The 10004-nt window shown below is 48.2% G+C and overlaps 1 long non-coding RNA gene across 1 annotated transcript; it reads right to left on the bottom strand.

Moving 5' to 3' along the window:
- Window positions 1–446: 446 nt before the first annotated feature.
- Window positions 447–3116, bottom strand: LOC123570299 (uncharacterized). Its single transcript, XR_006694374.2, has 2 exons — window positions 2071–3116; window positions 447–898 (listed from the first exon to the last, which is right to left on the bottom strand). It is a non-coding gene; the product is annotated as an uncharacterized lncRNA (long non-coding RNA).
- Window positions 3117–10004: the final 6888 nt, after the last annotated feature.

Here is a 10004-nt window from a genome sequence, read left to right as displayed (position 1 = left end):
CTCCCAGGTTCAAGCGATTCTCCTGCCTCAGCCTCCCAAGTAGCTGGGATTGAGGCGTGCGCCACCACAGCTGGCTAATTTTTGTATTTTTAGCATAAGAGATAGAGTTTCACCATGTTGGCCAGGCTGGTCTCGAACTCCTGACCTCAAGTGATCCATCCACCTTGGCCTCCCAAGGTGCTGCGATTACAGGCGTGAGCCACCACACTGGGCCACTGAGGTGTTTTTGAGATCAGGCTCTGGGTCTGACTCCTCTGGGGGTCCCCAGGACCCACGACTACCATGGGAGTCACACAAGGGCCCCCATTTTCAAAGGAGTGAATCACTGACACTTAGTAAACCCAGATCAGTCAGCGTGAGAATGTATATGTGCAAGGGGGCATCATTCAGCACTGGGCGCATCCCAGACGCGGGGAACACAGCAGCAAAGGGAACAGACAAAAATCCCCCACCATGGTGGGGAGACAGCAGGTGCGGCTGTCACTCCCCCGCCTTTTCCTTTTATTCCACGTGAACAAGAACGGAAACCAGGAAACCCACACCACATCTGGTGGTGGGTAGGGAAAGACCCGGGCTCTGGACTCCCACGGTTCTACATTCCAGTCTCGGTCCTGACATCCCCATCCTGGCTGGGACCTTGGCCCCCAGGAGCTGCTGTGTCCCAGCAGAGCCGCCGTGAGCATTGGAGATTACAGGGTTGCCCTTCAACAGGAGCAGAACCTACAACTTTGCAGCCGCGAGGGAAGGTTTCGGGCTCACGGGGCTGAGAAGGTGTCGGGAGGTGAGGATTCCCATGACAGCTATTTTCCGACACTTGATGACAGTCTGTCTGTCTCCTACGGCTGGGAACATCTCAAACCAGGCCACGATGGGGGCGCCGCCTCCCCTCCCGTATTGCCTGAGAGAAACAGAGGTAGTGATTAAGAGCGCGTAATTACCTCTCCTGCTTGGGAGGTGAATGCCTTTCTGTGGAATCATTCCGTTCAGAATTGTCTGCCCCCAGGTTGCGAGCTCTATGAGGGCAGAGACTCCATTCTTTTCAGGCACGTTCAAATCCCCAGGGTGGCAGAGATTTGCACCGACTATGAGCTCAGCCAACACTTGTAGGGACAAGGTATAGCAAGGAGGCAGAGGCTGTAGGCTCTTAAGGATAGAGAGTGTCAGCCTGCCCTGAAATGTCAGTTTCTCCCCTGCAATGTTAGCTTCTCCCACTGAATGTTAGCACCCTTATTTGAATGTTAGCCCCGCCTCCTGAATGTCAATTTCTCCCTTGCAATGTTAGCTCCTCCCCACGAAATGTCCATTTCTCCCCTGCAATGTTAGCTCCTCCCCTCTGAAATGTCCATTTCTCCCCTGCGATGTTAGCTCCTCCCCTCTGAAACGTCAATTTCTCTCCTGCGATGTTAGCTCCTCCCCTCTGAAATGTCAATTTCTCGCCTGCGATTTAGCTCCTCCCCTCTGAAATGTCAATTTCTCTCCTGCGATGTTAGCCCCTCCTTATTGTTAGCTCCTCCCCCTAGAATGTCCATTTCTCCCCACGGATTGTTAGTTCCTCCCCTTGGCATGTTACCTCCTCCCTCATAAAGGTTGGCCCCTTCTTTATTGCCTGAAACACAGGTAGTGATTAACAGCAAGCAATTACCCTAAAATGTTAGAAACAGAGGTAGTGATTAACAGTGTGTAATTGTACTAAAAATATTAGCCCCTCCTCCTGAAATGTTAGCTCCTCCCCCCTGGAATATTAGCTCCTCCCCCTGAGATGTTAGTCCCTCCCCTCTGAATGTCAGTTTCTTTCTCTGGAATATCAGTTTCTCCCCTTGGAATTTTAGCCCCACGTCCTGAAGTTATCCACTCCCCCTAAATGCTAGCCCCTCTCCCTTAAATGTTAGCCCCTCCCCCTGGCACTTCAGTGCTACCCCCTAGAATGCCAGTCCTTCAAATGTAGGTATCTTTGTCTTCTCTGCCTTTCTCCCACACCAAAAACAGTGACCTTCACCAGGCAGGTGCTCGGTAAACATAACTGGATGGGTTAATGGAGTCAGACCGGTCAAGTTCCCATCCTACGCTTACTTGCTTTGTGACCACCTTCTTCCTCCTCCTCCTCCTTTTCTCCTTCTCCTTCTCCTTCTCCTTCTTCTTCTTCTTCTTCCTCTTCTTCTTTTTTAAGACGGAGTCTCGCTCTGTCGCCGAGGCTGGAGTGCAATGGCGCTATCTCGACTCACTGCAGCCTCAGCCTCCTGGGTTCAAGTGATTCTCGTGCCTCAGCCTCCAGCGTAGCTGGCATTACAGGCATGCACCACTACACCCGGCCAATGTTTGTATTTTTAGCAGAGACGGGGGTTTCATCGTGTTGGCCAGGCTGGGTCTCGAACTCCTGACCTCAGGTGATCCGCCCTCCTCAGCCTTCCAAAGAACTGGAATTACAGGCGTGAGCCACCGTGCCCGGTCAGCTGTGTGACCTTCGGTAAATGACTTTACCTCTCTGAGCCTCGAGTTTCCTCCTCTGTACAACGGGAATAATCGCAGCACCGCCCTCAGGGTTGTGATGCTGACTTTGGGAGTTCACACGTTTAGAAAGCTCTGGACAGCGCCTGGTACTTAAGTCACGATCAATACCTGTGAGCTGTCATTAGTTAAGGGATGAAGGCGTGAATCGCAGTCTTCGGCTGTCTTAGTAATTCTATTGGATACGGATTTTTAGTCCCTGTTTGGCAGAGTATAATCCGGAGGCTTAGCTCACCTTCCACGACTCTCTCTCGCCGAGGCTGCCCAGGAAAATGCCAGATCCTCTCAAGCACGGAGCCGTGCCCAGCTCCCGCGCGCTCCCCGAGACTCAAACCCACCTCTACCACCGCACCTGGCTCTGCCCCAGACCACGTCTCCCCAGGGAGGATCCTGCAGCCGGCTGTAAAAACCGCAGAGCCTCCTTGGAAGAATGCGGAACTGCATTCATTAGAAAATCAATGCAAATTAAAAACCTCCCCGGGATCCCACTTTTCTCCTCTGAGAAGACAAAGATCAAAGAGGCTGACTTGGCGGTTGCTGCGTTGGCGAAGCGTGGGAAACAGGCTTGCAGAGCGCTCGTGGCGGCGTCTGCGACATCGAACACGCCCTCTGACCCGGCAGTTCCCCAGGAGGAATTTATGCAACAGAGGATGATACTGATCACAGCAAACACATCGCACCTCCTCGGTGCCAGGCACGGAGCCAAGCGCCCCACCCACGGCAACGCAAGTAATCCTCACAGCGACCCTCTCAGGGAGCTACTGCCATTATCCCCATTTTACATTGGTGGAAACTGAGGCACGGAGAGTGGGAAGCAACTTGTGTTCCATTGTGCTTTTCTGCCTTCTTGAAGCATTCACAAAAGTACACAAACACAAAATGTAAAAGAATATTATTGTTGGTTGTGTGTGTGTGTACCTGTGTGCGCACATAAGAGAGAGTGAGAGAGCATGGAAAAGAGAATTTTTCCTTTCAAAGAACCAGCTTCTTACTATTGTCCACAATTTTTTACTTTAAATTAATTAATGTTTTCTTTCAACTTTTAGTGCACTATTTTATAGTTTTTTTCTTCTTCTTCTTCCTGAATTGTTTGCTTTGCTAATTTCCTCTCGGACTTTTCTCTCTCTCTCTCTCTCTCTCTCTCTCTCCCCTAATTAAAATTTAAAGTTTGGGTGCAGTGGCTCACGCCTGTAATTTCAACACTTTGGGAGGCCAAGGTGGGAGGATGGCTTGAGCTCAGGTGTTTGAGATCAGCCTTGGTAACATAGCGAGACCCCATCTCTACCAATAAATAAATAAATAAAACAAATAGCTGGGCATGGTGGAGATACTGGGGAGGCTGAGGTGGGAGGATCACTTGAGCCTGGCAAGTTGAGGCTACAGTGAGCGATGGTGCCACCATACTCCAGCCTGGGTGACAGAGTGAGACCCTGTCTCAAAACAAACAAACAAACAAATAAATAAGCTATAGATTTTCTTCTGAGCACAGCTTTGGCCCCATCTCATAAGATTTTTTAAAAATATTTATTTATTTATTTATTTTTGAGACGGAGTCTTGCTCTGTTACCCAGGCTGGAGTGTAGTGGCATGATCTTGGCTCACTGCAACCTCTGTCTCCAGGGTTCAAGCGGTTCTCCTGCCTCAGCCTCCCGAGTAGCTGGGACTACAGGCATGCACCACCATGCCTGGCTAATTTTTGTATTTTTTGTAGAGATGGAGTTTCACCATGTTGGCCAGGCTGGTCTCGAACTCCTGACTGCAGGTGATCTCCCTGCCTCGGCCTCCCAAAGTACTGGAATTACAGGTGTAAACCACCACGCCTGGCCATAAGTTTTTATATGTAATGTGCTTTAAATGAAGTAGAACTTCAGTTTTAATTATCAGTTGAACCCAGATGTTATTTAGAAGGGTGTTTTGTAATGTCCAAGGAATTGAAGCATTTTTTTCATCTTTTGTTAATTTCTAAATTTGAATATGGCCTGTATTACTTCTGCTTTGGGGAATCAACCTATGTTTTATTTGTGACCTAATGCATAGTCTTTTTTTTTTTTTTTTGCAAGGAGAGGCAGAGAATATCATTGCAGGATCCTGCTTTTTAAAAAATGCTCCATGCCAAGCACAGTGGCTCACATGTGTAATCTCAACACTTTGGGAGGCTGAAGCAGGACGATTGCTTGAGGCCAGGAATTCAAGACCAGCCTGGGCAACGTAGCAAGATTCTGTCTCTACAAAAAAAAAATTTAATGAGGGCATGATGGCACATGCCTGTCGTCCCAGCTACTTGGGAGGCCAAGGCAGGAGGATTGCTGGAGCCCAGGAATTCAAGGCTGCAGGGAGCTATGACCATGCCACTGTACTCCAGCCTGGTCAACAAAGCAAGACCCTGACTCAAAAAAAAAAAAAAATTGCTCTAAAGTTTATTATTGGGACAGTTAGGAAATTTGGATGTGGCCTGTTTATTAGATAATACCAACAGTAAAGTTCTCAAGGGAGATAATAATATTACGATTTTACAGGGAAAATGCCCTTGTTCTTAGAAGATACAGGCTAAAGAATTAATAGGTAAAATATCATGATGTCCTACCTGTGCCTACTTTAACACAGTTCAACATTTTTGGGAGGTATCTCTGAGCATTGTGCCCTTGCAGCACAGTGGGTATGCTGGGAGCTCCCTCCCTGGGTTTCCCAGACCTCATGTCCCCGTTTTGGTCTTCTCATCATACTTGATGTACTACGGTGCGTGGACAGATGGAGAGAGAGACTAACCCAGTGTGAGGATGGACAAATATTAGCATTGATATATTTAATTGAAAGATATTGGCCGGGGTGGGGAGACTCACACCTGTAATCCCAGCACTTTGGGAGGCCAAGGCGGGTGGATCACCTGAGGCCAGGAGTTCGAGACCAGCCTGGCCAGCATAGTGAAACCCATCTCTACTAAAAATACAACAACAACAAAAAAATTAGCCAGGTGAGGTGGCACATGCCTGTAATCCCAGCTACTCGGGAGGCTGAGGAAGGAGAATCATTTGAACCCCGGAGGCAGAGGTTGCAGTGAGCCGAGATGGCACCACTGCACTCCTGCCTGAATGACAGAGCGAGACTCCATCTCAAAAAACAAAACAAAACAAAACAAAAGTTATCTTTAAAGGACATGGAGGACTGACTGAGAGGGCGAGGAGGTGGGAGGGGAACCCTGGGGTGGCCACGTTGTTTATGGCTGGGTTGTCTGGTTGTTCACTAGGTAATAAATCAAATGAATTCCCCCAATTATATTTTCTTTTTGTATTGTTCAGAATGTGTGTTTTATTGAATAATTTTCAAAGTTTCAAAAATATCATTGCATCAAATTCAAAGCAACCGGAGTGCCCATCAGTAAGGGATTAGGGAACTACTTTTGAGCACACTATATACATGTAAGGGAATACTTAGCCACCACCATTGAAAAGTCATGTGCTAGACATCTTGGTATTTCCATCCCAAAGGAAAATCTCTTTGGAAAATACTCACGATGTGGAATCATAGCTATGGCATGTTCTATTTGTGTTGAAAGTGCTTATGCGCCTGGCCCGGTGGCTCACGCCTATAATCCCAGGCACTTTGGGAGGCCAAGGCAGGCAGATCACCTGAGGTCAGGAGTTCAAGACCAGTCTGGCCAACATGGTGAAACCCTGTCTCTACAAAAACACAAAAATTAGCCAGGCATGATAGCGGGTGTCTGTAATCCCAGCTACTCGGGAAGCTGAGGCAGGAGAATCAGTTGAACCTGGGAGGCGGAGGTTGCAGTGAGCCGAGATCTCACTACTGCACTCCAGCCTGGGCAACAGAGCAAGACTCTGTCCCCTCCACAGAAAGAAAAGAAAAGAAAAGAAAGGAAAAGAAAGAAAAGAAGGAAAGAAAGAAAGAAAGAGAGAAAGAAAGAGAGAAAGAAAGAGAGAAAGAAAGAAGAAAGAAAGAAAGAAAGAGAAAGAAAGAAAGAAAGAAAGAAAGAAAGAAAGAAAGAAAGAAAGAAAGAAAGAAAGAAAGAAAGAAAGAAAGGAAGGAAGAAAGAAAGAAGGAAGGAAGGAAGGAAGGAGAGAGAGAGAGCTAGAGAGGGAGAGAGGGAGGGAGGGAGGGAGGGAGGAAGGAAGGAGAGCTTATGCATGGGTTGGATATCTGGGAGGATACACAAAAAACTGACAACAGTTTTCTAGTGAGAAAATGTAACAATGGAGGAATTGGAATGAAAGGGAGAACTATTTCTCATCACTTTCAAGTTTTTTTTTTTCTTTTTTGAGATAAAGAGTCTTCGCTCAGTCGCCCAGGCTGGAGTGCAGTGGCGGGATCTCGGCTCGCTGCAAGCTCCGTCTCCCAGTTTCATGCCATTCTCCTGCCTCAGCCTCCCAAGTAGCTGGGACTACAGGAATCTGCCACCACACCCGGCTAATTTTTTCATATTTTTAGTAGAGACGGGGTTTCACCGTGTTAGCCAGGATGGTCTCGATCTCCTGACCTCATGATCCGCCCATCTCAGCCTCCCATAGTGCTGGGATTACAGGCATGAGCCACCATGCCCAGCCCAAGTTTTTAAAAATATATATATACTACTTTTCCCAGTTTATTTATTTTTAATCAGATCCACTAGTCAACAGAATAGGTAGGTCTCTCTCTCTCTCTCTCTCTCTCTCTCTCTCTCTCTCTCTCACACACACACACACACACAGAGAGACAGAGAGAGAGAGAGACTCACTATGTCACCAGGCTGGAGTGCAGTGGCACGATCTCAGCTCATTGCAACCTCCACAGCCCAGGCTTAAGTGATCCTCCTATCTCAGCCTCCTAAGTAGCCAGTACTACAGGCATGTGTCACCATGCCAATCTCTGGTAAAGACAGGGTATCACCATGTTGCCCAGGCTGTTCTCGAATTCCTGGGCTCAAGCAATCCTCTCCGCCCAGCCTCCCAAAGGAGTTAATTTGTTGTTGTTGTTGTTGTTGTTGTTGTTGAGACGGAGTCTCGCTCTGTTGCCCAGGCTGGAGTGCAGTGGCCGGATCTCAGCTCACTGCAAGCTCCGCCTCCCGGTTTTATGCCATTCTCCTGCCTCAGCCACCCAAGTAGCTGGGACTACAGGCGCCCGCCACCTTGCCCGGCTAGTTTTTTTGTATTTTTTTTTTTTTAGTAGAGACGGGGTTTCACTGTGTTAGCCAGGACGGTCTCGATCTCCTGACCTCGTGATCCGCCCGTCTCGGCCTCCCAAAGTGCTGGGATGACAGGCTTGAGCCACCGCGCCCGGCCAGGAGTTAATTTTTTTTAAGGTGCCTCTGTGTTTCTTGGCACTCAGTCACTGTGTCACTTAATCCTCTCCTCACCCAGAAGATGGAAACACTTGCTTCTATTTTATAGACTTGGGGCAACCAAGGCTCTGAGAGGTAGAGTTCTCAGGGCAAGGCAGAGCTGGCGCTTTTTTTTTTTTTTTTTTTTCTTTTTGAGACAGAGTCTCAGTCACCAGCCTGGAGTGCAGTGACAAGATCTTGCCTCACTGCAACCTCTGTCTCCCGGGTTCAAGAGATTCTCCTGCCTCAGTCTCCCGAGTAGCTGGGATTACAGGCGTCTGCCACCATGCCTGGCTAATTTTTGTATGTTTACTAGAGACATAGCTCTTATCATCCTGCAGGCTGGCTTTTTCATGTGACGGTTGGAGAGGGTTCCAAGAGTGAGGGAAGTATGAGGCAGAGGCTCAGAACTTTGCACAAGGTGCAAGTTCTCAGAACTTTGCTCAGAGCTTTGCACGAGAACTTTGCACAAGGTAAGCTTTGCACTACCACTCAAGCTACTGGTCAAAAAGCAAGTCACGAGCCTGGCCTAGATTCAAGGTGTGAGGAAAGAGATCCCACCCCTTGACAGGAAAATCTGAAAAGTGACATTGCCAAGGAGCACGTATGCAGGAAGGTGTGCAGAATGGGGGCCATTTGTGTAATCTCCCACAGCAGCCCTAATGGAAAGCTACCGTGTCCCCAGGGAGTCCCTAGGCTGGCCCTGAGATGCTTACACCCAGGTTGTGAAAAGGGAGGTTTCAAATCCTAGCTCATTGAAGCCACTGTTATTTCGTGTCTCTCCTGCAACAGCTGAATCTACCCCTTAACTATTCATTATGCTGCCAACCTCTGGAACTGGTGTAAAGTGACTTAACAAATTTCCTTATTGTTGAAGCCAGTTGGAGTTAGGTTTTCTGTTACTTAAAACACCCGAAAGCCAAACTGATGCATGTGAAGAATACTCCTTTCTGAGGATTGAAGTCCTAGTGGTCCCTGGTCACAACAGGCCATTCCCTTGGCTCTAGGTTGAGGCAAAAGGAAAATGTCATGCAATCCAGAAGCTGTCACACCACTTGCTCATGATTCAAAGAAGCAGTTCTGCCCAGGTACGGTGGCTCATGCCTGTAATTCTAGCACTTTGGGAAGCCGAAGTCGGCGGACCACTCAAGGTCAGGATTTTGAGACCAGCCTGGCCAACATGCAGAAACCCCATCTCTACTAAAAATACAAAATTAGCCTGGGGTGGTGGCGCATTGCCAGCTACTCAGGAGGCTGAGGTAAGAGGATCACTTGAGACTGGGAGACTGAGGTGGCATAGCTGTGATCACACCACTGCACTCCAGTCTGGGCAACAGAGCAAGACCCTATCAGAAAAAAAAAAAAAAAAACAACAGGTTATGTTTTTAAGCCTCTAAATGTGAAGGGGTTTTGTTACACAGAAAGAGCTAACTGCTACATCTGCACTCTGGACAACAGAAAGGGGGAAATGTGGAAATGGGCCCCTTCCATTTAAAGGCACTTCAAGGAAGTTACATTGATTGCTGCTGCTGCCACTTACATCCTATTGGTCAGAAAGCAGTCACATGGTTGGAACTACATGCAAAGGATACTGGGAAATGTAGTCTTTCCTTTTTTCTAGTTAACCACGTGCCTCATTAGAACACAGGAGTTTTACTACATAGAGAGAGGAGGCTAGGTGCTGTGGATCACACCTGTAATCCCAGCAGTTTGGGGAGCTGAGGCTGGAGGATCACTTGAACTCAGGAGTTTGAGACCAACCTGGGCAACATGATGAAACCCCGTGTCTACAAATTACCCAGATAGCACATGTTTATAGTCCTAGCTACTAGGCAGAGTGGGGCGTGGGGAGTGCTGAGGCAGGAGAATGGCTTGAGCCCTGAAGGTCAAGGCTGCAGTGAGCCGAGATTGTGCCACTGCGCTCCAGCCTGGGTGACAAAATCAGACCCCGTCTTCAAAAAATAAAAAAAGAAAAAGAAAGGGAAGAATGGGCCAGACGCAGTGGCTCACGCCTGTAATCCTAGCCCTTTGGGAGGCCAAGGCAGGTGGATCACAAGGTCAGGAGATCGAGACCATCCTGGCCAAAATGGTTAAACCCCGTCTCTACTAAAAAATACACAGAAATTATCTGGGCGTGGTGGCACGTGCCTGTAATTCCAGCCACTGGGGAGGCTGAGGCAGAATTGCT

Source organism: Macaca fascicularis, chromosome 19, assembly GCF_037993035.2.
Source record: "Macaca fascicularis isolate 582-1 chromosome 19, T2T-MFA8v1.1".
Lineage (NCBI taxonomy): Eukaryota > Metazoa > Chordata > Mammalia > Primates > Cercopithecidae > Macaca > Macaca fascicularis.
This window is presented reverse-complemented; position numbering and strand designations above follow the sequence as displayed.